Genomic DNA, 25,443 nt, shown 5'->3' on the forward strand with positions numbered 1-25,443 from the left:
ATGGTAGTTGAGACAAAAATTGGATGGACTGTGAAAAAAACTGTCTTGAATAACAAACAACATTCCATTTGATGATGAACTGGCTAAGAACTGTTTATTAGCACCCTATTAGAGACCACAAGGATCTCTAGCATCACTAGTTGTAGATATACTAGTTGATGACATCTTAATGTGCTGCTCACAAAAGAAAGAAATCTCTTGTGCTGAATTGCCATAGACTGAAATATTCAACATTGCTATGGACTACTCATATGATGGAAAATTAGACTAGCCGTGGGAAAATATCCTGGTTTCCTGGTGTTCATGTGCTTTCACTGAGATACTGGCTGGTTTTATAGAAGGTCAAATGCTTCAGCCAGAGCTGTATTTGATATACATTTCCTGCTGTGATAATGTAATATATTCACAATGATTTAGACAGATTGCAAACACAGAACTTCAGCTCTCTGCCATTTACAGGTGACACCAACTTGCACAGGATTAAAATATCAGCTACGTATCAGCAGTCAGTGCAGGTTTACAACACTCTGGGCCACTGCATGTAGGTGACTCTGGTTGTACATTTATACACGTAGAGACCCCAACCAGGCACCTTATGGCTCCATCCTCTGACACCACAACAAACACTTCAGTTTTGCTCCTGACACAGCATAGTAAACCCATGGCCATCTCAGTCATAGTCTCCAATTCTAGTGAAAAGAGAAAACAAAAGAGCCACAGAAGCCAGAGAACAATCCCATTTGGATTTCTTCCATGTGTAAGTACCAGCTGTTGCAACAGGGAGGTATTAGGATTTTCTGCAGAAAAATAGCTGCTAAAATGTCTCTGGCTTCCCATTCTGGATTTGTACCTGTAAATGCAGGCTTGCATCTTATTTGTTTGTTTGCTTCTCTTACATGGGCTCCTACTCTGTCATGCACTGACAGTCTTGCTCAAAAAGTTAATTAAATGTTTAATATATATTACAGCTTCCTTCCATTAGTATTCATTTGTAAAATCCTGGTTCAACTCACCCATTAAGTTCAGATACTTATAATTTGTTCTTAATATATGTTCATTATTTGCTATGAAAATATGAAAGAGATTTCTACACAAGCCTTTCATTCAATACAATTTCATGCATAGCCACATAGGCAGTACAGGTAGCACTGGTTCTATTTTTGAATCATTGCATCGTGAGGGTTAGGGTTCCACAGGGGTTGCCACAATGCAGCCTGAAAGCCTGTACATCAGCAGATCACTGGAAAGCATTCATTTAATTGTGAGCTGTCAAATGTGTGTCAAGCATTGGTTCAAAAATAACTCCTGAGGCAAGATGACTTGTGTCTTTGTACTTCCTACTTCCAACCCAGTAATATTTTGTTGAACAATGATAAATACTTTATTAAACATGTTAATTAATATTTTGCTATAAAATTGAAGGCAGTTATTTAAAGATTAAAATAATTTATTGATTATAATAATTTAACAATTTAAAGGCTATATAATTGCTATTTTGAGAACCAGACAGAAACATTATTCCAGGGCAGAAAAGTATTTCTTCTCACCTATCTTATGCTCTATCTGAATTCAATAATTACCTAGCAGTGAACATTGGCTAACAGTCCTTTGCCAAGAATAAATCAATAAATCCCCTTAATTAACTAGTAATGCCCATGGTAAGTTAAGGCTTCTACATCTGCATATTTTAGACAGTCACAGCCAAAGATTAATGTTCTTGTCCTTACCAGCTGCCTCGTTCAGAAATAGAGAAAGGTGCATGCTAAACTGAATTTCTCCATCTCCTCATTCACTTCACTACAACTTTAGGCAGTCAAGGCAGTCCTGCCATAATTTTTCAAACCAAAATTGCAGAGTTCATGAGACTTCTGGTTTTATAGAGCAAATATCAACCACATAATATGAATGATGGACCCAGAAGCAGTACTCTTCTTATATGAATCACAAGTTTTCATCCTTGCCATGCAAGTTCAGGACAATCAATGTCCAAAGCTTGGTGTGATTTTAGTTATTGCTTTGAACAGCAAAGATACAAGAATGTAGAGTGCATAAGTCATCTTTTTTTTATTTTTTTTTCTTTTTTCTTTTTTCTTTTTTTCTTTTTTCTTTTTTTCTTTTTTTCTTTTTTTCTTTTTTTCTTTTTCTCTTTTTCTCTTTTTCTCTTTTTTTCTTTTTTTCTTTTTTTCTTCTTCTTTTTTTTCTTTTTTTTTTCCCAAAAGAGAAGGAGATGTTGTTTTTTAATTCTGGATAAGAACAATTTTATGGTCTGAATATACCAACCCTTCCCTTTGCACCTCTCTGAAGCCTTAATTTAAAAACAGTCACTTTGGTAGGTCCAGAAACACCAAGTCTCAAACTGTCAGTTAAAAAAATCACAAAAACCCCTTAGAAATTAGACAGATAGCTACAAATACTCCTTGGAATTCCTTTTTATCCATAAGTTTCCAGTAAGTTCAAAGGCCTACCACAATTACAGTCCTGAATTTTAAGTCCCTCCTTATCCAGAAGACAAGAATGACTGAAATAGGCCTATCCAGCTGAATTTCCCAGTCAGAAGAAAACCTAAACAACTTTTCTAACAGTTGTTTCTGAACTTTTGTGAATACTTTATTCACCTTTTTTGTTTGTTTGTTTTTGGTTTTGGTTTTTTTTTTTACTCCTGAATGTATAAAAATTCACTCAGTAGGGAAAATTAATTCAGAATAAAAGGACATCTTTCAGTTTATGCAATAAGGAGGTACCACACACACTAATGTCTTCTTAAAGGGTGATGCTCCTGGGTTTTTATCTAGGATATGGCCTAGAAGAATGCCCACGAGATGAATGAATGCCCAGCAGCTCTACCAAAAATACTTCAGGCTGAGGTAGCTAAACTGTGACATCCTCATATGTTACTGAGAGAATCATAGCCTGTTTCAAGCTACACCTAACACAGCACATAGGGTGAGATGTGCTTGTGACAGAAACCAAAGTTGGCTGGAGTGGAGCAGGATGTTGCATGGTCTCTTCTCTCTGCACTGTAAAAATCTCACTTCCTACTGCAGGAGCTTTTTTCCAGCTGCTTTGTTTGCTCTGTGATTACATGTGTGAGCAACCAGAATTTATGAGTCCACACAGGTCAAGTGAAAGGCTAAAATTTTTCATTCCAAGAAAATGGCAGGAGAGGGAGTCAAGTGAAAGTTCAAGTCAAAGGCTGTGAGAAGTTAAATACAGATGAGTCAATAGCTCACATGTGGACATATCCCTACAACAAAATTCTTCTATACTGTAATAGCCTCACTAAATTTTTCAGTTCTCTGAATGAAACATTTTAGACCCATTAACGTGATTCCTCTAATAGTGCAGACAGGCTTTTTATGCAGGAATGCCTCTGGAGATATGATAACTGGAGGAATATTCCTCTCTATCAGGAGAACTGTCAGAGGAAATTACTCTAATACATGTGCACAGAGCTCCTCCAGAAGAGGAAGGCTGCTCCCTTATGAGGAGATGAATGGAACCTCAAGGATGTTGTAGGCTTTGGTTATTCCCTTTTTGTTTCTTGCTTGAAGCACTTTTAGATCATGTTAGGAGATTTTAAGCACTAGAAGTAAATGAGAGCTTCCATTTACTTTTCTGGTAATTTAGCATTTGGCAAACTGGAAAATATACAGATTAATAGATCTGCCAGGCTCAGAAGCATCTGGTTTAGCAAATTAATGAGTCTGCATGAAAAAGAGGAGAAACTGCAATGCCATGACGAGCTTTCCTAACAGGTTACAAATGCATTAGCTGGTGCCCTGTCCTTCCTCTCCAGTGGGGGTTTAGGAGCTCAGCAATGCAAGTAAGAGGATTTCTATTGACATCAGTGACCTCTGTGGTCTTTGAATAGATACTAAGGTTTGTACCTTGCTCTACTGAACTGCTTGGGGAACTTTCCATTAATTTAAATGACAGTTCAGTCATTCTACAGCTAAAAAGGGGGTTTAAAAATATATGGGAAGCAGAAATTCTCTGAGAGAAGGCATGATACATACCTCTGGGAGAACAAATTGTCCTGATGCTGCCCCAAACAGATCAAAACTGGTTTAGAAAATTCTGTTTCTTTTGAAGTTAAGACAGAAACAGTCCACCAATGCCTTTTATATTTCCAGTTTGCAACACGTGCCTGGAAAAGGGGAGAGCAAGATCCAGAAAGGCTGTAACAGTTTTCCTGCTGAAGTTTCACAGGTGGACAGATAGGGGCTAGTAGAAAGGAAACTGGGAGAACCCCAGAAAACAACATAAGCGTTGTGAAGAACTGCAGACCAGTCGTGTCCCTTACACAAATGCTCTTTCTTGTGCTGGTGGGGTGCCCATTTCCATTCCACCTATGGGTTACCAGCTCCTCAGTCTCACGTGTTTTCAGGGTAGCTGCCGCTCAGTCTGTGGCCAGCTTTGCCAGGCACGCCAGGGCAGCAGCTGCTGGTGGCACTGAGGCAGGAGCTCCAAGGAGTGCCCAGCCTAGATGTGCGTTCCCACCATGGCCCTGCTGTACAGCTGTCTCTGTTGTCACTTAATCCACTGCTGCATTTATGAACAAAGAGAATAAGGACAAAAAGTCTGAGGCTGGATCAAACCCAGGTCCCTCCCGTTCCAAGCCCCAGTGTGAGTGCTGCAGAGTGAGTCCCTGAGAAGGCTGGATCTGCCACGGCAGGGAATGTGCAGGGGGAGCATCACACAGGCCTCAGACTGGCAGAGGGGGACAATTTGCAACCTGTTGTCATCCTCTAAAAGACTTAGTAAGTTCCTTTTTTGTATGATACAAACGTTTTTTGCATCACAGACAGTACATCTCTCCAACTATTCTTTGGAATTGTTGGCATGTTTAAATATTTATTATAAACTAATATGACATTTCAATGAGATAACACAGCATTCATCTCATCTAACAGACAAGAAGACAGTTACTCAAGCACTGCCCAGAGCCATTAAAAGTTCAAGATCTGGAAAGGGATCCTCTTCTGCTCACAAGCTTGCAGGTGGTGCAGAGTCAGCAGTTTGCCTCTCTGGGACCAGGAGCAGGTCTGGTCTGCTCACATCCCACCACCTCCAGGTAAATTTCCAAACTACCAGAAATATTGGGAAAGATTACTTTGCTTATCACCAGTGACTGAAAATTACTTTTAGAAACAGAGAAAGTCTTAGTGACCTCATAGGAAAAAAAAGAGAGAAATCTGATGGGTGAGTTACAGCTGCACTGTGCAGAGATAGCCTAAGGCAGTGTCTGCACTTCATCAGCTTCCACTGACTCAGTATGTTTATTCTTTTTATCTGTTTGTTTTATAGTGGCTGAGGTATTTGTTTATAACAGCAGCAATTTTTATATCAAAATGTTAATTTCCATACATAGGATCTGAGCTTTAAATTACATAAACACAAAGAAGAGAGAAAGCGTCCTGAGAAAGAGAAACACAAGGGATACATGGAGGTCAACAGATTGCAATTGTACAATTACAATTAATCACATCCAAGGTGCCCAGGCAAAGTAAGGCCTCTGTGCCCATACAGGCAGGTGACTACAGGGGCAAGGTGAAGGCATGATATCCACATTTTATGACCCAAATGGAAATCAAGCCAGACTGCATTTTAGAGATATAAAGAGAGATGCAACAACATAATTTAAAACTCAAGAAAAATAAACTTTATTGGGTCACATAAAAATCAACGCAGATTGATTGCGGGGGAACTAGAATATTAACAAGCCAAGCAAGTTCACTGTCTGCTCTAAACGGACATAACTGCAGGTCAGCATGCAAATTCCTTCTATTATTTATACAGTTCCAGACAGTTATAGGATATTGCATACTGCATAGAATATTAGCAAAGTCATGGTGATACAGAAAAAGTAAAGAAAAAAATACCCTCCAGATTTTAACTCTGGTTGAAACATTCAGAGTAGACCTGAGAAGTGGCAACAGTTCAACACAAGGAGACCACACGTGCTCAGGCTCCCCTCCCAAGTTTGTGTTCAGAGCCTACACCAGCTAATTATCCTATTAGGAGCCCATGGAGGAGTGAATGACAGAATGATGACTCCACGATTTGGGCTAGCAGCATTTGGGAGGAATGGGTAACTGAAAATCCTCAAAAAAGTGAACAGAACTCTAAGGCCTTTGTTGGGACATTTTTCTTCAGCTACTGGTTATTTCTGGTACCGGGCAATTTTCAAAACACAGTGTGAAGAAAAAAAAATTGTAGCAAGATTCCTAGAAATCTCAAAAAGCTTAGAAGAATTAGAACACGAGAAGCAATTTAATGTGAGAGAGTGTATCAACCTTGGACTGAATCAATGAATGTATAACAATCCCATCTGTTTTTTTTTTTTTTCTTGTCTCTTATGAAGATAGCTCTGTATATCTTAATAGTCTGAGACTTTCCAGTGACTAAAACTCATTAATAAAGGAAGAACAGCATAGAAATTTTTGTGCTTATCAAAGCTACTACCAGTATTTCCATTATGGTAGGTGAGAAAATGTTGAAAGATAAATAATTAAATTAATCCATTAATTTATGTATTATGTACAGGAGGTGGCATCATAATGGCTTTCACATTTCCCACCAGGATAGAGTCTCTGCAGTTTAGATTGCAAGTACACATTTTTTCCTTGCAATCATAATTTATCTCACGACTTCTGCCTTCTGACTAATGGGGACAGAATCCTTATTCCCTTCCCTGCTGTCACCACTCAGCCTTGGAAAGACTGGAACTGCTCTGCTATCCTCACTGCCCAAATAATCCAGCTGTTTACCCAGACCTCATGTTCTTATGGTACACATGGGAAAGGCCCTTACATGAGACTCAAAGTGCTTTAAACCCTGCTCAGTTTGCACAGTGCTGCTGTAGCTCAAGCTAGATCATGGTAACTTTGAAGCAAACCAAAAGCAAATTCCATGGGAGCCTGACAACTGGAAAAAATCTCTCCTGTTCCTTTTAAATTATTCAGGAAATAAATCTTAAAATAATTTTCCTTTTCTTCATGGAAACTTTGAGACCCTTTTTACATCTCTTTCCTAAAAGTGACCATGTGTTTATAGGATGATCCAATCATTATTCTTTTCCAGTGTGCTGATGGCAGTGTAGTGCCATCAGCACATGCCCAGCAACATATCTGGACTAGACACCTCTTGTACGGTTACCTCTGAGGGACAGGGAATAGACCCAACTTCCTCATTTGACATGTTACCAACTCACAAGAATTCCTCAGTGCTGAGAACTTGATGCCATTTAAAATACACTTTGTTGAAAGTCTTATTTCTGTTATTTTTCCAGTAGCAAAGAAAGCCTGAGAATGAAAAAGTTTAAAAGGGGGGTTTCGTGAAAACATAGTCTTCACCTCAAAAATATAAATTCTGTTTTATGAAAATGGGGAAAAACAAGGGTGGTGGAAGACAGAACTTTAAAGATAATGCTTCTTCCAATGGAAAAATCCTAGAGAGAGAAACTAAAAAAAAAAAAAATTATATATATTTTACATCAACAGAATATTTTCCAGAATAAGCTTCCAGAATAAACTTCCAGATCTAATTAGGAAGGTTCTCCTGCCATTGACACTAGGAAAGGCAGTCAATAATCTGCTGGTAGAGAGCTCCTGAAGTCACAAGGGCAGCAATAACAGCAACAACATTAGGGTCCCAAAAAAGCCATAGGAGCCAGCATTCATTGATTTTGGGAGCAGTAAAGCTCACTGATTTTACTACTTGACACAACTAAAAGCAAAAGAAAAATCCTCTTCAAGGAAGTTATGTCATGTGTATTCCCTGAATACATTAACAAAAGAGGCCCTTTGGAAGCATATTAATATTCTACAAAAGCCAGAGAAAACCTGACATGTTTTGAAGGTGGTGCTGAAGTATCTGAGACATAACCAAGGATGAGTGGCAGCCTCTCAGGACACTTCTTACCATGATCACAACTTCCACTGCTTTCTTTCTCAGGGGGCTTCAGTGCCACTTCTTGGTACTGGTAAAGGAAGGACAGGAGAAATGGCAGTGTAGCAAAGTCAAAGGGTGAACAGGAGTCATCCACATACAAAATCTTCTGGATTATCTGAATCTCATCTAATAAAAGGTACTTCAAATAAGAACAAGATCAGGCCCTGTATTGGCTGTGAAAGAAAGCACTTGAAAATCTCTTCTAGGAGGAAGAGTGTGGGAGCAGTATCACTGACATTAAAAGAGTGTACATGTGCATTACTACCATATTTCTTTTCTCTGCATATCAGTCTGCAATTCCATTTCTCCTAGAGGTAATTTAATCTGAATGAAAACCAAATAAGCAAGTTTTCCGTGTTTCCCTTACCCCATTAGATAACATGGACAGTAGTTTGCAGAGTAAAGCATTTCTTGGGTATTATATATTATTGCTCAGTTTACAAGCCAAGAATCTTAAAATATTAACAGAATTAACAGTGTTCAAGACTCTTGGCAGTTACAGATTCTTGATATTTTCCCTCTTATAAAAAAAGAAAAAAAGTAATGAAAATAAATTACATGTCTTGTTCAAAGGCACTCAGGTCTATTCTTTAAACAGGAATTGAACAGTCTTTTGAATAACCAAGGGAAATAACAAAATATTGTTTCTGATTGACCAATGAATATAACTTTGATTAGCTTATAGTTTTAAAACATAACCAATCCAAAGTAAATATTTTGCTCTACCCAAACCACTGCATTTTTGATGTTTGTGCATTCTGGTGCACATCAACATTATTCAACAGCTATTTTTAAAGTATAAATTATTTCTTAACAATATAATTCAAGCATTTGATTTAGAAAATATGTTTACAAAATACTTGGGCTTTTAAAATCGAAATAATCTGCAAAAGTGTGCATTTTGAAAATGTTTTGCATGACCCAAATCTGAACACCTGGGAAAAAATGTGTCCAGTTATGTTCACTCTACACAGTCCTATCCACTACATTGTTTTTTTCATTTGTTTTAGGACTGAATCTGAAAAGACTGAAAATCAAATGAACCAGAATAGGATTGTTTTCTCTATTTAAAAGCTACATTGCAGAATGAAGGGATATAATTAAGGACCATCAATTATCATTATTATTTCTCCAGAAGAGAGAAAAAAAGAGTCTTGCTTTTTCACTGTATAATATGACCACAAAAGAGAAAATTCCAAAATAATTTTCTTAAGAGTTATCCAACATTATTTGGTCACCTTAGAAGCTGAAAATCATTTTTGGCAAGAACATTGCTAAAGAACCTGGAGCTATCTCAGTAGTCACTTTTATCAACAAAATGGGTTCCTCTGTTTTACAGATTTTAGCCTAAGAATTTAGAAGCCTGCTGCATTTGTACATACATCTTACCAAGCCTTAATCTGCTCAACACAGCTAAACAAGATGAAAATTTGTAAACATTATCCAGAGTGTGCCCAATACAAACCAAAAGTCTGTTTAGCAAAGGCATGTATGAATTATAATTATTCAGTCCAGTTTCAATTATTCTGCTCCTGAAGTGTCTGGAAATACTGATCAAGACATGTGAAATCAACCAATCATGCAGAAGATGCAGGTCAGAAAATAAAACTTTAAAGCTGGAAAAACTTATCCAGTTTGTCTGAGTCTTATTCTGTAACAGATCAGCACTGGAAATAAACAGTCAGACTGGCCAGAGTAGACAAGACTTTCAAAAAATAACCTGGCATAAAAACCTTGAAAATAACCAATCTTCAGAAAAGCTCCTAACAGCAAGAAAAATATTCTTAACATCCATTTAAACCTCAAGGTCATGGGTGGAAAAAACCCCCCAACTTTGAGGTTCAAGGATATGAATATCTAAAGCAATCAGGTTAGCATTCAAGCATATCTAAATTTGCAGTTATTAGATGGAATTGTGCAAAATTAATATTTGACAGAAAACACATTATTATTATTTTTAGCTGTAAATGAAAGAAAGGCAGAATCCATACAACAGTACTGGGTAGCAGTGTGAGGAAAGACAGGAATCCCAAGTGTAAGGTAGAATGCATTTTCATCAACAATCACAAGGCTGAAATATAAAGGACCATAGCTCACCCTGCACCCTAAGTGCAAATGTCCATAATAGGATGTGAAAGTGGAATAAGGTACAAGAAGCCCTCCCCCACTCAAACTTTTCATAGCAGGGATAAAAATGCTCTGAAGTGAAAGAGCAAATACATCACAATGCTACCAACTCACTGATGAGTGGGGGAAAACACCTCCTAAATCCTGGCACTGGCCAGAAGAGAATTCTTAAAATTGACATGGGCTCAAAGACTATTCATTAGCATGTCTCACACATCTCCCATGAAACTAATGTGTCTGCTCAAAGGATGCTTCATTTTCCTCGTCTTCATCATAGCATGTGCAGTGCAAAACCAAAGCTGGACCCCTACAGACCCAGGCTTACCAGCTTCCCAAAACACCACATGATTTATCATGAAATGGAAATACCAATGTTTTAGATGAAATGTATCCAAGGGAGAACTGATCTCAATACCTGACACATGTGTCCCCCAGCATTTCTTCCAGGACCCTACACAACTTGACTGTGGCACAGGGACTCAAGCAAATATCTGAGGTAGTGCTGAGCATGGGGCCACAGGACCTAGCACTTGCTGTGGCTACTGAATGAGTAAACTGACACATCCCCACAGTGTGCCTTGCAGGTCTGAAAAACCCTATGCCCTCCCCACCTTGCTCCCACCTTTAAATTGTGGATTTCAGTGACTTTAGCATGACTGAAGTAGATGACTGACTCCCACCATCCCGACCCCTTTAGGAGGAATAAAAGAAAATCCAAATACTGCCTGTGAGAGTAGCTGAGGTGCAGGGAAAGAGAGGTAGTTCCCTGCCAGTTTCTTTGCTTTGGAAATGAAAGCTATTGGGTATGAATGGCTGGTGAGAGATCACCTGTAAATACAACACATTTGCACTCTAAACAAGACAGTCCTACAGCCACAATGGTGTTAGTTCCTGTGTGAGAGGAATGAACTCTATGCCTTCACCTACCAGAGATGAGGGAGTAGGCACACTTCTGATGTGAATGTATGCACAAATAAGCAGCTTTTCATGTAACCCTCAGTGTTGTGTTTCCTTCTTTCTTCAGTCTGAAGATGCCATATACACTCAATGCAAATTACAGAAAAAATGTACCATTAGGAGTCACAGATTTCCAAACCACTTTCTAAATTATAGAAATGGGCTGTGATCTGTATTTGCATAAAAACATAAAAATGTCTACTGTGTGATTCAAATACTTCTAGCACTTTAGCATAATTAGTGTTCCTGCTTAAAAATCACCCATGGAGAAATGGATGAGGCCTTAAAATATAGCACAACACAAAATGCATCTTATGAACTGTACAGCTTCTAAAGTGCTCTTGAAACTCAAGAGATGGCATGATTTAAGGTATACTCTCAATTTCTTCTATATTATAGACTACACCTTCAACCCCAAATAATAGGATGTCACTAGCCCTCAAAGTTTATGAGTTCATGACCTAGTAGAAGATTTTATACTGTGCATCTGCATCAGAGTTTTCATTCCGTTCAGGAACGCACTTTTGAAAGTGATCTTCTGGTCACTGAATGAGCTTTGGTTCATGTGATGGTCTCAAAGCACATGGACTTGAAGACACACTGCAGGAGTGCCTGCATTGTACTCCAGCCTCTAGTGAATGAACATGCCCATTGGACAAGACTACAGTTTTCTTCCTTTAAAATTCCTGGAATTTTTATAGTGTGGATATTGTGTCTGCAGTACCAGTCGCTTTACTCTATTAACCCACTCTCATTGGTTTCACTGCTTGCTGATGTAGACTTAATGCACAGCTGTGCAGATATTAGACTAGACCCTTAAACCCCCATTGGAAACCAGGATTCATCTTCACAGAGAAAAGGTGGCCTTAAGCAAGGTCTGACCTTGTGTGTTTTCACTTGGTTCTCAAACCTTCATGACATAATGTTCTCACTTCCTGTGCCTTTTCTACAGTGGTGGTTGTGTTCTACGAAGAGAATAAATTCCAGAATGTGAGCTACTTTTGGAAACTAGGACTGGGTGCACTTGTGGAATTAGGAACTCAGACAGATGAAATGGTAAGATTATATATTTCTATCTTCTTTCCCGATATATGGAAACTGGACCACACACTACCATTCTCATTAGGATATTAAAAAAAAAAATTGCTCCTAAATCCTTATAGTCATAGCTTTGACTATTCATAATTTACATGTTCTTCTCTTGTCTGTGCTGCAAACTGTAGTGCAGAGCCCAAAAGCTGGAAGCAAAGGTGTCATTTCTTAAAAATATAAAGCTTAAAAAGCTTCTTCAAAGCTTTAGGGAAACCTATAGGAAATTGATTTATTCCAGGCTAGATAATGTACAGTTAAAAGAGAGAGTAATGAAAATGGTTCCAGCTTTGGCTGTGGTCATAATACATGCATCTGGAATGCAATTACTGGGAAATAAAAAATTACAATAGCATAGGGAGCAGATTTTTTTCTAGTTGTATGTACAAACAGCAAAGATGTTATCAAACACATACATCTGCATTCAGCAACTTTCATTTCTTCAAATAAAGGGAAGCAAGGTACTTGTTGTTTGAACAGTGACTGCAGTGTTCTGACTTGATATTAAAACAAAATCACCCACATACATCATTCTGTAAAAAAACCAAGAAGTAATAAAAATAAATGGCAGTACAGGTACTGGGACTAAGATGGAAAAGCACCAGTCACCAAGCAAAATTGAATGTTGCAAAAAGGATGATACAGAGTGTAGTTTATAATCCCAGGAAGATATCAACTTCTCAGTATAGGTCAGGCAATGTAGTTTGGCACTAAGGAGCATGGAACTAAATCAGATGAAAATATAAAATTAATGTATTCACAGGTGAAAAGGGAAAAAAAAAGTTCCCTAGGACATTTCACCCATTTCTCTACTACTGACAGAGATGAACAAGCTCAAATCATAGCCAGTGATGACCATGAAAGTTTTCTTTAAGCCAGAGTAGGGAAATGTAATACAATAGAACTAAGATCATGCTTCTCAAGTCGCCCAACAGTCCTTACTCTCTCCTGTCCACAGCAGAAGAAGCAAGGAGGGAAAGTGCAGGCAAGAGGAAAGGCTCTGGAGAAGCTTGTAGAGGAGAGGTTTGTGTAGGAAGGAGGCAGTGTAAGAAGGTGTTTAAATTGCTGGCTCTGGTCCCACCAGCTGAGTTCTGTGGCCAGCAAACCCACGCCTCTCTTGAGCAAGTCCCTCAGCCACCTTCTCCACCACTTCAGTCTTCTCTCTGGCCAGGCTCCCCTTTCAGCATCCCTCAAATGTCCCTGTCAGCAGTTTCTGTGTGCAGTCCAGGAGGCAAAGACTGCAATCCATTTCTGTAGCCGCAGGTGGCTGCCCTGTTCCTGCTTCAGGCAGTGCCACTGCAGTTTGGTGGGATGGGTCAAAGGGAGCCTCAACTCCCACTCTTCCCTAAGATCTACATCTCCTAGATGTGGCACCTGGATTAGAAGTTCTGCTCCTTTCGCTTCTCATTTCAAACAAAGAGACAACTAGCTCACAGGGATGCTGGGAACACTTCAGTATTGTCACTGCCTGGATAAATGGGTTACATAATAAGTCCAGATATTGACCACCTCTCCTTTTTCTGAGATGAGACACATACTAATTTTTTGCTGCCCCTTTCTTAGTATGCTTCACTTGGTTGTTATATGCAAAAAGCAATATATAACACTAACAGTTTAAAATAAGCTATAACAATTAAATTGAAAATTTAATGAACTTTCTTAATAGAAATTGTCACATATGGCCTATTTTGCAAAGAACCATTAATATTAAGTCTTTCTCACCAGAGTTTATCAAGCAGACATTATCAAGTTGGTTGTATTAGTATAAGTAATAACCTCATCTAAGTTTCCATGTTCTTATTTATCCTGTTACAACAAATTTTAAAAGTTTTATCTTGCATCTTTGGAATTACAGATTATTTCAAGAAATATTTAATATTTAATATAGCAATAATATAATTGTCCTTCATAATACTGGCATTATTCTTTCATCACAAAATAATGTCATTCATTCAGTGGTTACTTATTTGTGAGCAGAAAATGTGAAGTTCAACTCCAACTACCACATGAATGACAGTTCAATCTATTTAAAAGTTCTGGGCATTCCCAGACTTCAATAAATGAATTTGAATTAAGGTGAATTAAACTTTCAAGAAACATTTAAAACACAGTTCTTGCTACATTAAAATTCCCATTCTTTATTTGCTGCTAGACAGCCAGGGAGAAATTGAATAAAAATCAACAATATGACTGTAAGTACAAAGTGAAAAATATAAATTGATACTGTGGTATATGAAAATTTGATAAGTGAGCATTGCATAATTTTGGACATAAGATGTTTAAGTGCTATTTAACTATTAGGTCTGTCAATCAAGCTACTTTGATAAGTGACAAATTCTCAACGTGGTAATCAACCAATATCCCAGGGAGCAATTCGTTACTTCAGCACTTCTTCTGGATAGCTGAATTTGGTTCAGGTAAGAAAAGCTTTTCTTGATTGATGCCAGCACAGCTGGTGGAACATTTAGCATTTACTCTTAAAAAGATTTTTTTATTTGGGAAAGAATCCGTCATCAAAAGACAAAAAATTGTGAGTTGTATGAAATGCTTGTTTGAGGTAACTGCTACACAAAATGATACAGTAAATACCAGTCAGAAGATATGTGCTTCAGGCAAGAGAATAGAGGCCTGTAAATTCTGCAAAAGTGAAGGGAAAAAATGAACACAATAATACCATATGAAATTTTAGCCCCTTTTCAATCCCAAAACTCAGTTTAAAATAGTTTAAACTAGCTAGTGCACAGACCAAGTTCTAGAGTTTAATGTAATTTATAAATCTTTTTCAGGGGGCAGAATCTCAAAGGCATTGCAGGCAGAAGAATCAACATCCAAAAATGAACATTTTCTTGACAAAACCTAATGAAATTCCATCAATCAATGAAAACACTTGCAGAGAGTACTGGAAATAATCTTGAAATAAAAGCCATTAAATAATTCATTATAAAAATATCATCATGATATTGATTATAGGGCAATATTCAAACAGAACATGGGAAGACTTTTGATTTTTAACACATCTAAAAAAGTATTCTTCTCAAATCTTATCCAAGAGACAAATATTTCTTCAAATGATACCAGGAATACAAAATCCATATTTGACATATTATCAGAATAAAAGTAGGTTCTGGTCCTGTACTAGAAGGTCATTGTGCCTACAGGCTTGTCTTAAATATATAGTTTATGTTTTAATGTCTAATATATTCAGTTCACAGATAGATATAGAAAGTATTTTCCCTCTTCATGTCTGCAGAGCAGCTGTTTAGTGTATCTGCTGAGCATCACATCATTCCTGCACACATCTCTGATATCTGCATACATGTAAAGGTACGCTGGGTTTTATTGCACTTGAATTCTTCAATGTCTTCCTCCAGCTCAGGCTGTTAGCTATTTATCTCAGAATTCATGTGAATCAATTTTTTCAATCAACATCAAATGCTGTACCTTAGGCATGTAAATTGGATCTTTGGGAAATAACACTAAAAGACTCCTTAGGGGAAAAAAGTACAAAATTATTTCTCTGTATATCCAGTCATTTTAATGAATTTACAGCTGAGATGCAGGAAATAACAAAAGTTTAAGGAGAACAGAAAATGTAAAACAATATTGCAGTGTGGTATTATTGAGGAAAAATATTTAACTACAATAAAATATTTAACTACATAAAAACGAACAATAAAGAGAGGTTTATGACACCAATTTTTGATATTTCACCTTATTACATGTTTTTCTAGAGAAAAGTGTACGTTGACAAGGATTAAAACTTGCTACCCTTTAACTGACTGAGATATTTTATGAGTGATAGTGGACAAGTAGTAAGTTATATGAGAAAAATATGGCAAATTGACGTACAATGAAAAATACGTGGGGTATCAGGGGAATAGTTGTCCTGGCCCTAAAGGCTTATGAGAGGTAACAGTGGAGATCACAAACTAGTGATTACACTGAAATGAAACATTGCTGGACAGTGCAAGGCACTGACCCATGCCTCAGTTGTGGAAACCAGCTCTGTATATTTTGACACCCTCGGCAGTACAACCCAATACAGCTAACAAACACACTCTTATATTTCTATTGCTTTAGTTGGACAAAGCATTTTTCAAGCCATGGACCAGCCTCAGAGGAGAGGTGCTGCAGCTGAACAGGCAGAACTGCACATCAGAACTGCTAGTCCTCTAATCCAAAGCACTGCAGTGTTTGGTGGTGGAGCTGACTTGGGAGGCTTGCTGGAGCTTCGTGGGGACTGAAGCCCTGGAGGAGGTTCAGGAGTGCCACAGGTGATGCCACAAAGGCAGCGGGAAAGGCACGAGTACCAGAGCATGATGAAGCAGCAGGAGGTTCACATACGGCTAATGCCATGAATTCATGGACAGAACTATGAGGGGACCAAGTGAAAACAAAATCAGGAAAGAAGAATATAGTACATTATTGAAAGATCAGGAATGAAGCACAATAAATGGTGGCACAGCAGGAAAAGAACTCATGGGAACTCATGGATCTGAGATAATGGACAAAGCAGAAGAGCAGACTAAAGTGATAGGCAAACCAGAAGACCAATTTAAAACTGCTGCTAGGAAAACTATAGTAATGCATACTGTAGTCTCCTGCAGCTTACAAAAGATTGTTTAGCAATTATATTAATAATTAATCAGTTCTGCCTCACCAACCTGCCTGTCACTATCTCTGCTATAATCTGCCATCTCGAGTAGCACGGTGCTGGGCAGATTGAAACTGGACATACACTGTGACATAAAATCTCTGGCTGATACTAGCACACTCTACAGACATTTTTGTGTGGATATGGTGAATATCTGTATCTGTTTAATGCTAGATAAAGCACCGATCCTTGAATGCACTTTGCAGTTTGCCTGAACTGCATTAATAATTACTCTTCAATTGTGGTTAGTCAGCCATCTGTCTAACAATTTCAAAAGCATTAACCACATCGCTTTTTTTCTGATGTGGAGTAATGTCAAATGCTCTGCTGAAGTCAAGCGATATGTCCTCTTTATTCCTCTTTTCTATGAAGCTTATTATCTCATCAAAGGCAGAAATCAAGTTAGCTTGACATGATTTATTTTTATGTCTCCATACTGCCTTCCTGCATTAATCTCTTTTAAAAACTTGCATACTGTCCACTTCATTGTTTGTTGTAGTACTTCTTCTGGCCTATGCCTCACAAGATTTGATATTTTATTTATCTTTCCTGAAGATAAATAGTTTCAATTGATGTTTTGTACCACTTCAGATAAGCTGTTAATCTTCAAATTGAGTCCTAGCCATTTCTTCTACTATCCAGGTAAACCAGATGGATCAAAGCCAGTTTGAGAAATTTCTGGCCATGTATCATCTGGTCAACTGCATCATCACAATGGAAAACTCTGACATTAAATTGTCTATCATGGGTAGAGACAGGTCTGTTCCCTGCTGATTCCTGTACCATGCAGATAGAGAGGTATCTTGCTATCTGACTAATGATTTTTGACTGTTAAAGGACATATTTTTCCCTGTGTTCTCACTCTGACACCATCTAATGTTGTTGAGTGAAATTCACTGTGAAAAGAGAAATATAATCCAAACAAGGATGTCCAGCAAAGCTCTATTCTCTGAAAAGAGTCTAGAAGCCGTGGGGCAGCTGTAGCCACACCTCAAAATTTCTTTCACCAAGAGTGGTACTGTCTTACTGCAATTTTCCCACACAGAGTGCCTGTCTGACCCATGGGAGCTCAGGGAGTCTCTTCCTATGCCGTGGGTAAAGCCAGGTGCAGTTTTACTGTGCAGGTTAGGATTCAGCTTTGAGTCGCCACTAATTCTTGACTTCAGACAGTAACTCTTGGACTTCAGGGACTGAAGCCAGGCAGCTATGGATATTGAGGAGACATTAAAACCTGATTTGAATACAGGATAAAATTACTGAAGAAAGTTGAAAGATAAGATACAACTACATCATTCAAATCTAATGGTAACCCACATTATCTGTCATCTCTGTCATATTACTTGTCAACATGGTCAAGAGCATGGAAGGCATTTCTGGCAAGATTTATTTTTACTTGAATGACAGCTAATTTGTCATATAAATTGATCTCTAGAGCTATATGATGTCCAGTGCATAAAAGTCAGTGACTCATTTTAGCTGAAAGATGTGGCACTTTTAGTGAGACCAGTATATTAATACCAATATTTTTATTATTCGAGGAACATAGGGCAGAAGAAAAAAGCATCCAAGCTGACATTTCAATATTAGAGACATACAAATGTGGAACTGTGGCTGTTTGCCATAGGAAATAATATCAGAATGCTAAATTTTATATTATTTTCTCACCGATGATTCAGGGCTTCAAAAAAGAAATAACTGTAATATAAAGACAGATAAAATTCTGTCACCATTTCTGTGTGGGTTTAGTTGTGAGATTCACTGTATCATTCTCTAGACCTTAGCATTAGAGAACGCAAATGAGGTCACATGAATGAAAACAATCATAATTATTTTTCTTAATTTTTATCACCATTAAAAATACTGAAATTATTTAATAAATAAGTTAGCACTAATTACTAGTACAATTAGAACAATATCTTTTAAACATTTGTTACCTAAACCCATTCATTCTGTCAATCTCATATAATAATGATAGACATAATGATATGACAGATTTGTGCAATGAATTCCAGACAAAAGCTGTATGTCATTTGAAGAATTGTGATGTTTTTCTCTGTAACACGGTCAAAACTTTGACCTAAGACACACATGTGTATCCTAGTTTCATAGAAGTTGGGCAGTGCTTAAGCACATATCTAGATATATTTACATGTTAGAGAGACATAACGTCACCAATGCAGTACACCAAAACCATAGATTTTCAAGAAGTAATGGTTTTCAAAAAGCATAATTCTCTATATTTTGTGTCAGCCATATCTGCTCATATGTGAAAGGGTCACATCAGGTGACCCATAGCTCCTCTCAGACTGCTACCTGTAGGGACACCTAATGGTCTTGAAAAGGAAAGGAACATGCCCTCTTAGGGTTATGTTCACCATGTTATGTTACTTTAGCATTTCAATCATCTAAACACAGCATTCAAAAATGCCATAAATTCAATTTTCCTGCAGGATGTGTTATTCCAGAGATTTTAAACATTTCTTGGTATATACATACATCACCAAGGTATCTGATGTTACTGTCTAACAAGAGAGCCACTACTTTATCTGAATTTCTTGTAAGCCAAAACAATCCCATGCAACCACTGTAGTGCAACTCCAAACTCAAGCTAATAAACTGAGATAAACTCTCCTGCCAATAATTATTAGATTTATCTTGGCAATTGCACAAATTCAGGTCAGCTCAAAGAGAGCTTGCATTTGCCTGGAGTACATTTTATAACCATACTATAAAGAGGCAAAATAATTAACAGCTACTTTCCAGGGAAAGACATGTGCCTTTTCCCTCATTGCTCCCTGATGAAAACTGTATGATATTTCATTTTTTCTTGACTAGCCCAATTTAGCAAAAAAGCAGTTTGATAGCTCAGTTTATTTAAAAGTACATTACACTGTTAATTTTAGTGCGACAACTTGGTTCATTCCCTCATCCACTAAGTATTTAAGTTCAAAAATATTTAAGCAGCATCTGTGTTCCCTCATACACTGAGTCTCAAATACTTAGAAGAGATCAAAGGGAAAGCTATAGCTTTAAACCTAAAGCAAATTTTCAGGGTAATCACGTTGCTCTGAAATGGATTTTTAAAGCGTGTATCTTGTTGATCTGAAGTGCCATCAGAAATCTCAAAATGCTGCAATACTAGATGAAGTTTTAGAAAAAAAAGTCTCTGGTTTCCACATGCAGCTCAAAACACAGAAACTGAAGGAAGGGGTCTTTCAGGGGAGGTATCTTCTCAATCTTCTACACAGTTAATAGCGGATGTCTCACACTGAAGTAAAAGCTTCAGTATAGACTGCATGAATATTTCGTGAAGAGAATCAAAAGCTCAAAAAGGGAGACAAGTTATTGAGCATGAAAAATTAGCATTCATTTATAGATTTGGGGTTACAGTCCCAAAAATGTGCAATTCAATTGAACAGAACATGTGTTTTTGTGAATAAAATAGACAGTTACTCATATAATTTACAGTCTGTAATTAGGAATGATGAACAATTACAGGTCTGGAACAGAAAAGGTGACCTTAAAAAATGCAAATCCCTGATCATGCTTCTTTTCTCCCAGTTTGAAACATTTGGAAATAGAGAACAATAGCATGATTGTAGGTCTCTGATACAAAATTAAATTTCTAGGTGAACAAAGGGAAAAAATTTGGAATTTCCTGTAGCATTTGTAAAAGGCAATGGGTGAGTGCATAATATCCCACTGGCCATCAAGATACTATTTCACAAGAATATCAATCACTTTTTTAAAATGTGTGGCAACATATACCCTTTCTCACATATGCCCTTTAGAAGAATTGTATATCTTTCCAAGATATACAAAAGCTCTTTCATCCATCTATCTAAATCAGCAAGATCCTTATGAAATTTTGGGTGTGTTAACTTTATATGAGACAGGTCTCACATGAGATATGAGATATTTATATGAGATAGGTCTCATATCTCCTATGAGAGATGCCAGAGAGGCAGTCTCTGTCTGCTGTTTCCCTCTGACTGTCTAGCTGACAATCAAAACTTGCAAGGGCTTCCAAGTGTTCCCTCCTCATGTGCCTTTTCTCTCCACTACTGTGCAAAAAATGTAAGGCGCTTTTATTTTTAATAGGTTTTACAGTTTCTCTCTTTTCATGGCATTCTAGATATTATGTTAAAAAAAAAAAAAAGTCTGTGAGAGCTGTATCTTATTTGCATCAGGAGTTTCTCAGAGGAGTTTTGCTCGGTAGTTTAGTTTGTCTTTTGTTATGAATGGTTTTGTACTTCTGATGAGATTTCCTCCCCATGCTGCTGTTTCTCATGTTGCTCACCACCCTCTCTTGCCTCCTGGTACTTCTCAAAGGTCCTCTTTACCCCACCTTCACTTGTCACATATCCAAGAAAGGCTTGCTCAGGGTTTCTGCTGTGCCTCAAACTACTGAGTTCTGACCTATGTTCCAACTATCTAAAATACCTGATATAACTGATCAAAAGTGGTTTAGAAGCTCACATCAACATTCTACAACACTTGACAGGTTGCATATTTCACGAGAAATCTTGAAACATGTATGTCCACATGGCCTGAGAGCCGTAGCTCCCAGAATCATTATTAGGCACAGCCTAATAATGCTCAGCTCCTTTGGAGAACTAGACCCTTTCTATGAGACTTTGTGGCTCTTAACCAGTTGGCCTGGCTGTTTAAGATACATAAAATTCTGGAAGTCAAAAATTTGCAATAGAAATACACTGAGAATTCATTAGGAAAAGACAAATTAATTTGACATTTATGTTCAAAGTGGCAGTAGCATATCTAAAGAACAAAGGAGAGTCTTAATGATCTACAAACTGAGAGCAGACAACACATTGCCTGACACACTTTAAGCTGGCTTTCATGCACAAATTAAAGGCAGAAGACTAAATACAGGGCTGCAATTTATTGGAATTTCAATATCTGCGCAAGGTGCATGATAAATGAGATAATATATGTCTGTGATACAAGAGGGAAGGCTTGAGGGCCTTGAGGCTGAATAACAAAAAATGGAATCCAGGAAAAAAACATCTTAAGATGAGAGGCCAAATATGACAGGGTAAATAAGAGGTAACACTGAAAAAAATTCCCTATTTTCAAGAGTAGAGCTTTGAAAAAACTCTGATGACAATAAAAATGTAAAGACTTCATAAAGACAAGACAAAAGGGGAGGTACAGGGAACCATGACACTGTACAGGCAACCATGCAATACACAGATCAAACAGTATCAAATTGATTCAGATTTAAATCTGAAATGTGATGTCACACCAAAGAAAGCTTTTAAGAAAGGTTTTAAGGCAGGGAAGATGAAGTGGCAAGGCAGAAACTGAACATGCCGTTCCAAGGAAGTTGTTGACAATAAGCACCCAGATGACCTTAGAGAGCCAGCAGGATTAATTTATGAAGAATGACTGAATTTGCTAACCTCATAAAGGCTAAGTGATAGCACAGTGGAAGGCTGAGGGTGAGACATTTCTACATATTTAAGAGAGTGTAAATGCCACAGGGTAGATCCTGTACAACACAACATGAAGTTTGAAATGATGGAAGTATGAAGAAATTTTTATTAATGGCAAACATTTTTGGCTGACCTTTGATTTTCACAGGAGAAAACAAAACAATTTTCACTTATTCTAATGTGCTTTTTTAAAAACCCTATTCCTATTACAGAAGAACATGAAATTCTTGCAGTTTCTGTGTTACATGCAAATTTTGCAAGCTAACATGCCTCAAGCAGGCCACAGGGGTGAGCATTTTTCTCTACAGCTTTACTCAGTCCTGATCTCCTGGCACATTTCAGAGGAAAAGCCTGGCCTTTAGTGCAGTGGTTCTTCAGAGGTGAAGCATTTTTAAAAGGATTTGCTGCTGGGAGAGTGAATAGAAAAACTGTTGGAAGTACCACACTCTACAATAAATCAGTTCCTGAAAGCAGACTTAAAAAAATGTGAATAGTCTAAATAAAATAAACCAGCTACGCAGATGTGTTTTGACCTTTCCCTACTTCTTCCTTTGTTTTCTGTGTTCATTTATCATCATTTATCTGTTTCTATTTCCCAGTTTCTCTTACCTCATTTTCTTTTATTGTTCTTATTTTCTTCGTTCTCTTGACGGTTTTATGATCTTGTTCTCGATGTCTCTATAACAGCACTTCTATATTCTTACCCACCTAACTCATTAGCCATCTTTCTACATGCCCTGTGCTCTGACAATTTCTCCTCTTAGAGAAATGTTTTTTATGAACAAGACATTACGAACTTGCTCCTTTTTTTTTAATAAATAATTATTAAGGACTGTAGCAAAGTTGTCACTAAATATTTCCAGTTTACAAATTGGAAAGCAGGAGCACAAGGAGACTTGGTCTACAGCAAGTAAAACTTGTGCCTTCCAAGTAAAATTTATGTGCTTTTAAGTATTAACTGTCTCTTTACCTTTATTCTGTATTTCAAGTTCCTCTACCTCATCAATAGCTCTTCTTTACTCTCCATATTTTTTTCTCCTTAAAAGTTTTTTCCCTTTCAGCCACAAGAAATATTCTGTTACACACGTACATACATACAAATATGTATATATAAGTACTTACATGTGGTACTTCTATATTCCCACATGTAGCTGAACAACAAGAGAACTGTGATAAAAAGGAGATATGCAGTAAGGCCTCAGTCACATGGAATAATGGTGACTGAAACACACCCATCACCAGATATAAATATCTGAGGACTTAAACTCTTTTTCTTCATTATTTCACACAGTGTTCATCACTAACTCAAGACCTGAGCATTTAGCAATACCATGACACAAGTAATAAGTAGCTATGTGTGGTCTTTTTTTATGAACCTATTTGGTCCTGGGATGTGTTTTTTTCCTAGTCTTCATTTAATCAATTATTTTCACCCTATGTGCCACAACATTGGTGTCTTAATTGGAATTTAATATGTCCTACATCTAATGCCTCCTCTTTAATTTCTCATTAGTGGTTACACTGAAAAAAAAGCCATTTTTGATTTGACCTAATTTTAATGGGTTTTCTTCCTATTAGAAATTTTTTGAAATACTGAGTCTCAAATTTCTATCATGATTTGAAACACTTTATTTATACACCTTCTGAATTCTAGTTGTTCTCACAAAGCAAGTGTGTCACTTAGTGCCTCATTGCACATGTCAGTCACATGTCAGTGCCACATATCTTCAGTGGCTGGGATCAGGGAAGTCTGTTAAATAATAATGATTATCCACTCAAATGGGAATAGGTTAAGACAATAAAATGATCACTTAGTAACTGAGGTTAGATTTGTCCAACTTTGATCCCAGTGACTGAAGCCCACAAGGTTTAAAATCCTTCTCCAAAGCAGACAGGTGTTTTAGCCTAGACTTGAAAAGCAGAGTCCCTGAGATATGGGGAACTTGTACAGAAGGAAAGTACATGCAAGCAAGAACAGTTAGTGCACTCCTTCATGACTGGAGTCCTTTTTTAAGTCCAGCCAGAAGAATAAAATATAGCAGCAAAAAAAAAGAAGCTGTGACAATGGGCAGCGGTTTTGAACTGAAGGAGGGTAAATTTATTTTAGACATAGGGAAGAAATTCAATCGCAGTCAAGGTGATGAGACACTGGATCAGGTTTCCCAGAGAAGTCATTCCTGTAAGTGTTCAAGGCCAGACAGGATGGGGCTCTGAGTAACCTGGTCAACTGAAAGATATCCCTGCCCATGGAGGGGGGGGTTGGACCAGACAATTTTTAATCATAGAATCACAGAATGATTTGGGTTGCAAGGAAATTTAAATATCATCTAGTTCCAACTCCTCTGGTCCAGTGCCCCACAACCTTCATTGTAAACATTTTCTTCCTAATACCTAATTTAAACCTATTGTTTTTCAGTTTAAATCCACCCTCCCCCATCCTGTCACTCGCTCTTGTAAACAGTCTTTTTCCATCTCTCTTGTATGGTCCCCTCATGCCCTGGAAGGCCACAATTAGATCACCCCATAACCTTCTCTTTTCCAGGCTAAACAATCCCAATTCTCTCAGCCTTTTTTCATATGAGAGTGATTTATCCCTGTGACCATCTCGGTGGCCTCCTATGGACTCACTCCAACAGGTCCATGTCTTTCCTGTGCTGGGCATCCCAGAGCTGGATGCAGTGCTTCAGGTGGGATCCCACAAGAGCACAATGTTGTCTTGGAGCACTAGAGTTGCTGTCTTGGATCACCTCCTTGTCCCATGTACCTGAGCATAGCTTCTGGGAGGATTTGTTTCATTATTTTATAAGGCACAAAGGTGAGGTTGACAAGTTAGTAGTTTCCAGAGTCCTCCTTCTACCCTTTTTGAAGATGGCAACTTTTCCTTTTTCTAGTCACCTGGGACTTCACCTGACTGCCATGACTTCCCAAATACCATGGAGAGTGGCTTGGCAACTCCATCAATCAGCTCACTCAGGACTCTGGGATGCATCTCATGGGTTCCCATAGACATGTTTGTTCAGGTGGTCATGAATGAACCTGATCTTAGCTTACGGTGTGGGGAACTTTGCTCCCCCAGTCCCCATCCTGCTGTCCATCCACTCAAGAGGAGTGGGAAGAGAGTTTGCCAATGAAGACTGAGGCAGACTTCTCATCCATTGTTATCAGTTTACTTGCATCAATTACCAGGAGGTAAACCTTCTCTGACCT

General features: G+C 37.8%; 1 protein-coding gene across 1 annotated transcript in view; it reads right to left on the reverse strand.

Moving 5' to 3' along the window:
• Positions 1-25,443, reverse strand: part of ZNF804B (zinc finger protein 804B) — a 237,384-nt gene that overhangs the window by 140,452 nt on the left and 71,489 nt on the right. The window lies entirely within an intron of this gene.

Source organism: Prinia subflava, chromosome 1 (assembly GCF_021018805.1).
Source record: "Prinia subflava isolate CZ2003 ecotype Zambia chromosome 1, Cam_Psub_1.2, whole genome shotgun sequence".
In the NCBI taxonomy this organism is placed as follows: Eukaryota; Metazoa; Chordata; class Aves; order Passeriformes; family Cisticolidae; genus Prinia; species Prinia subflava.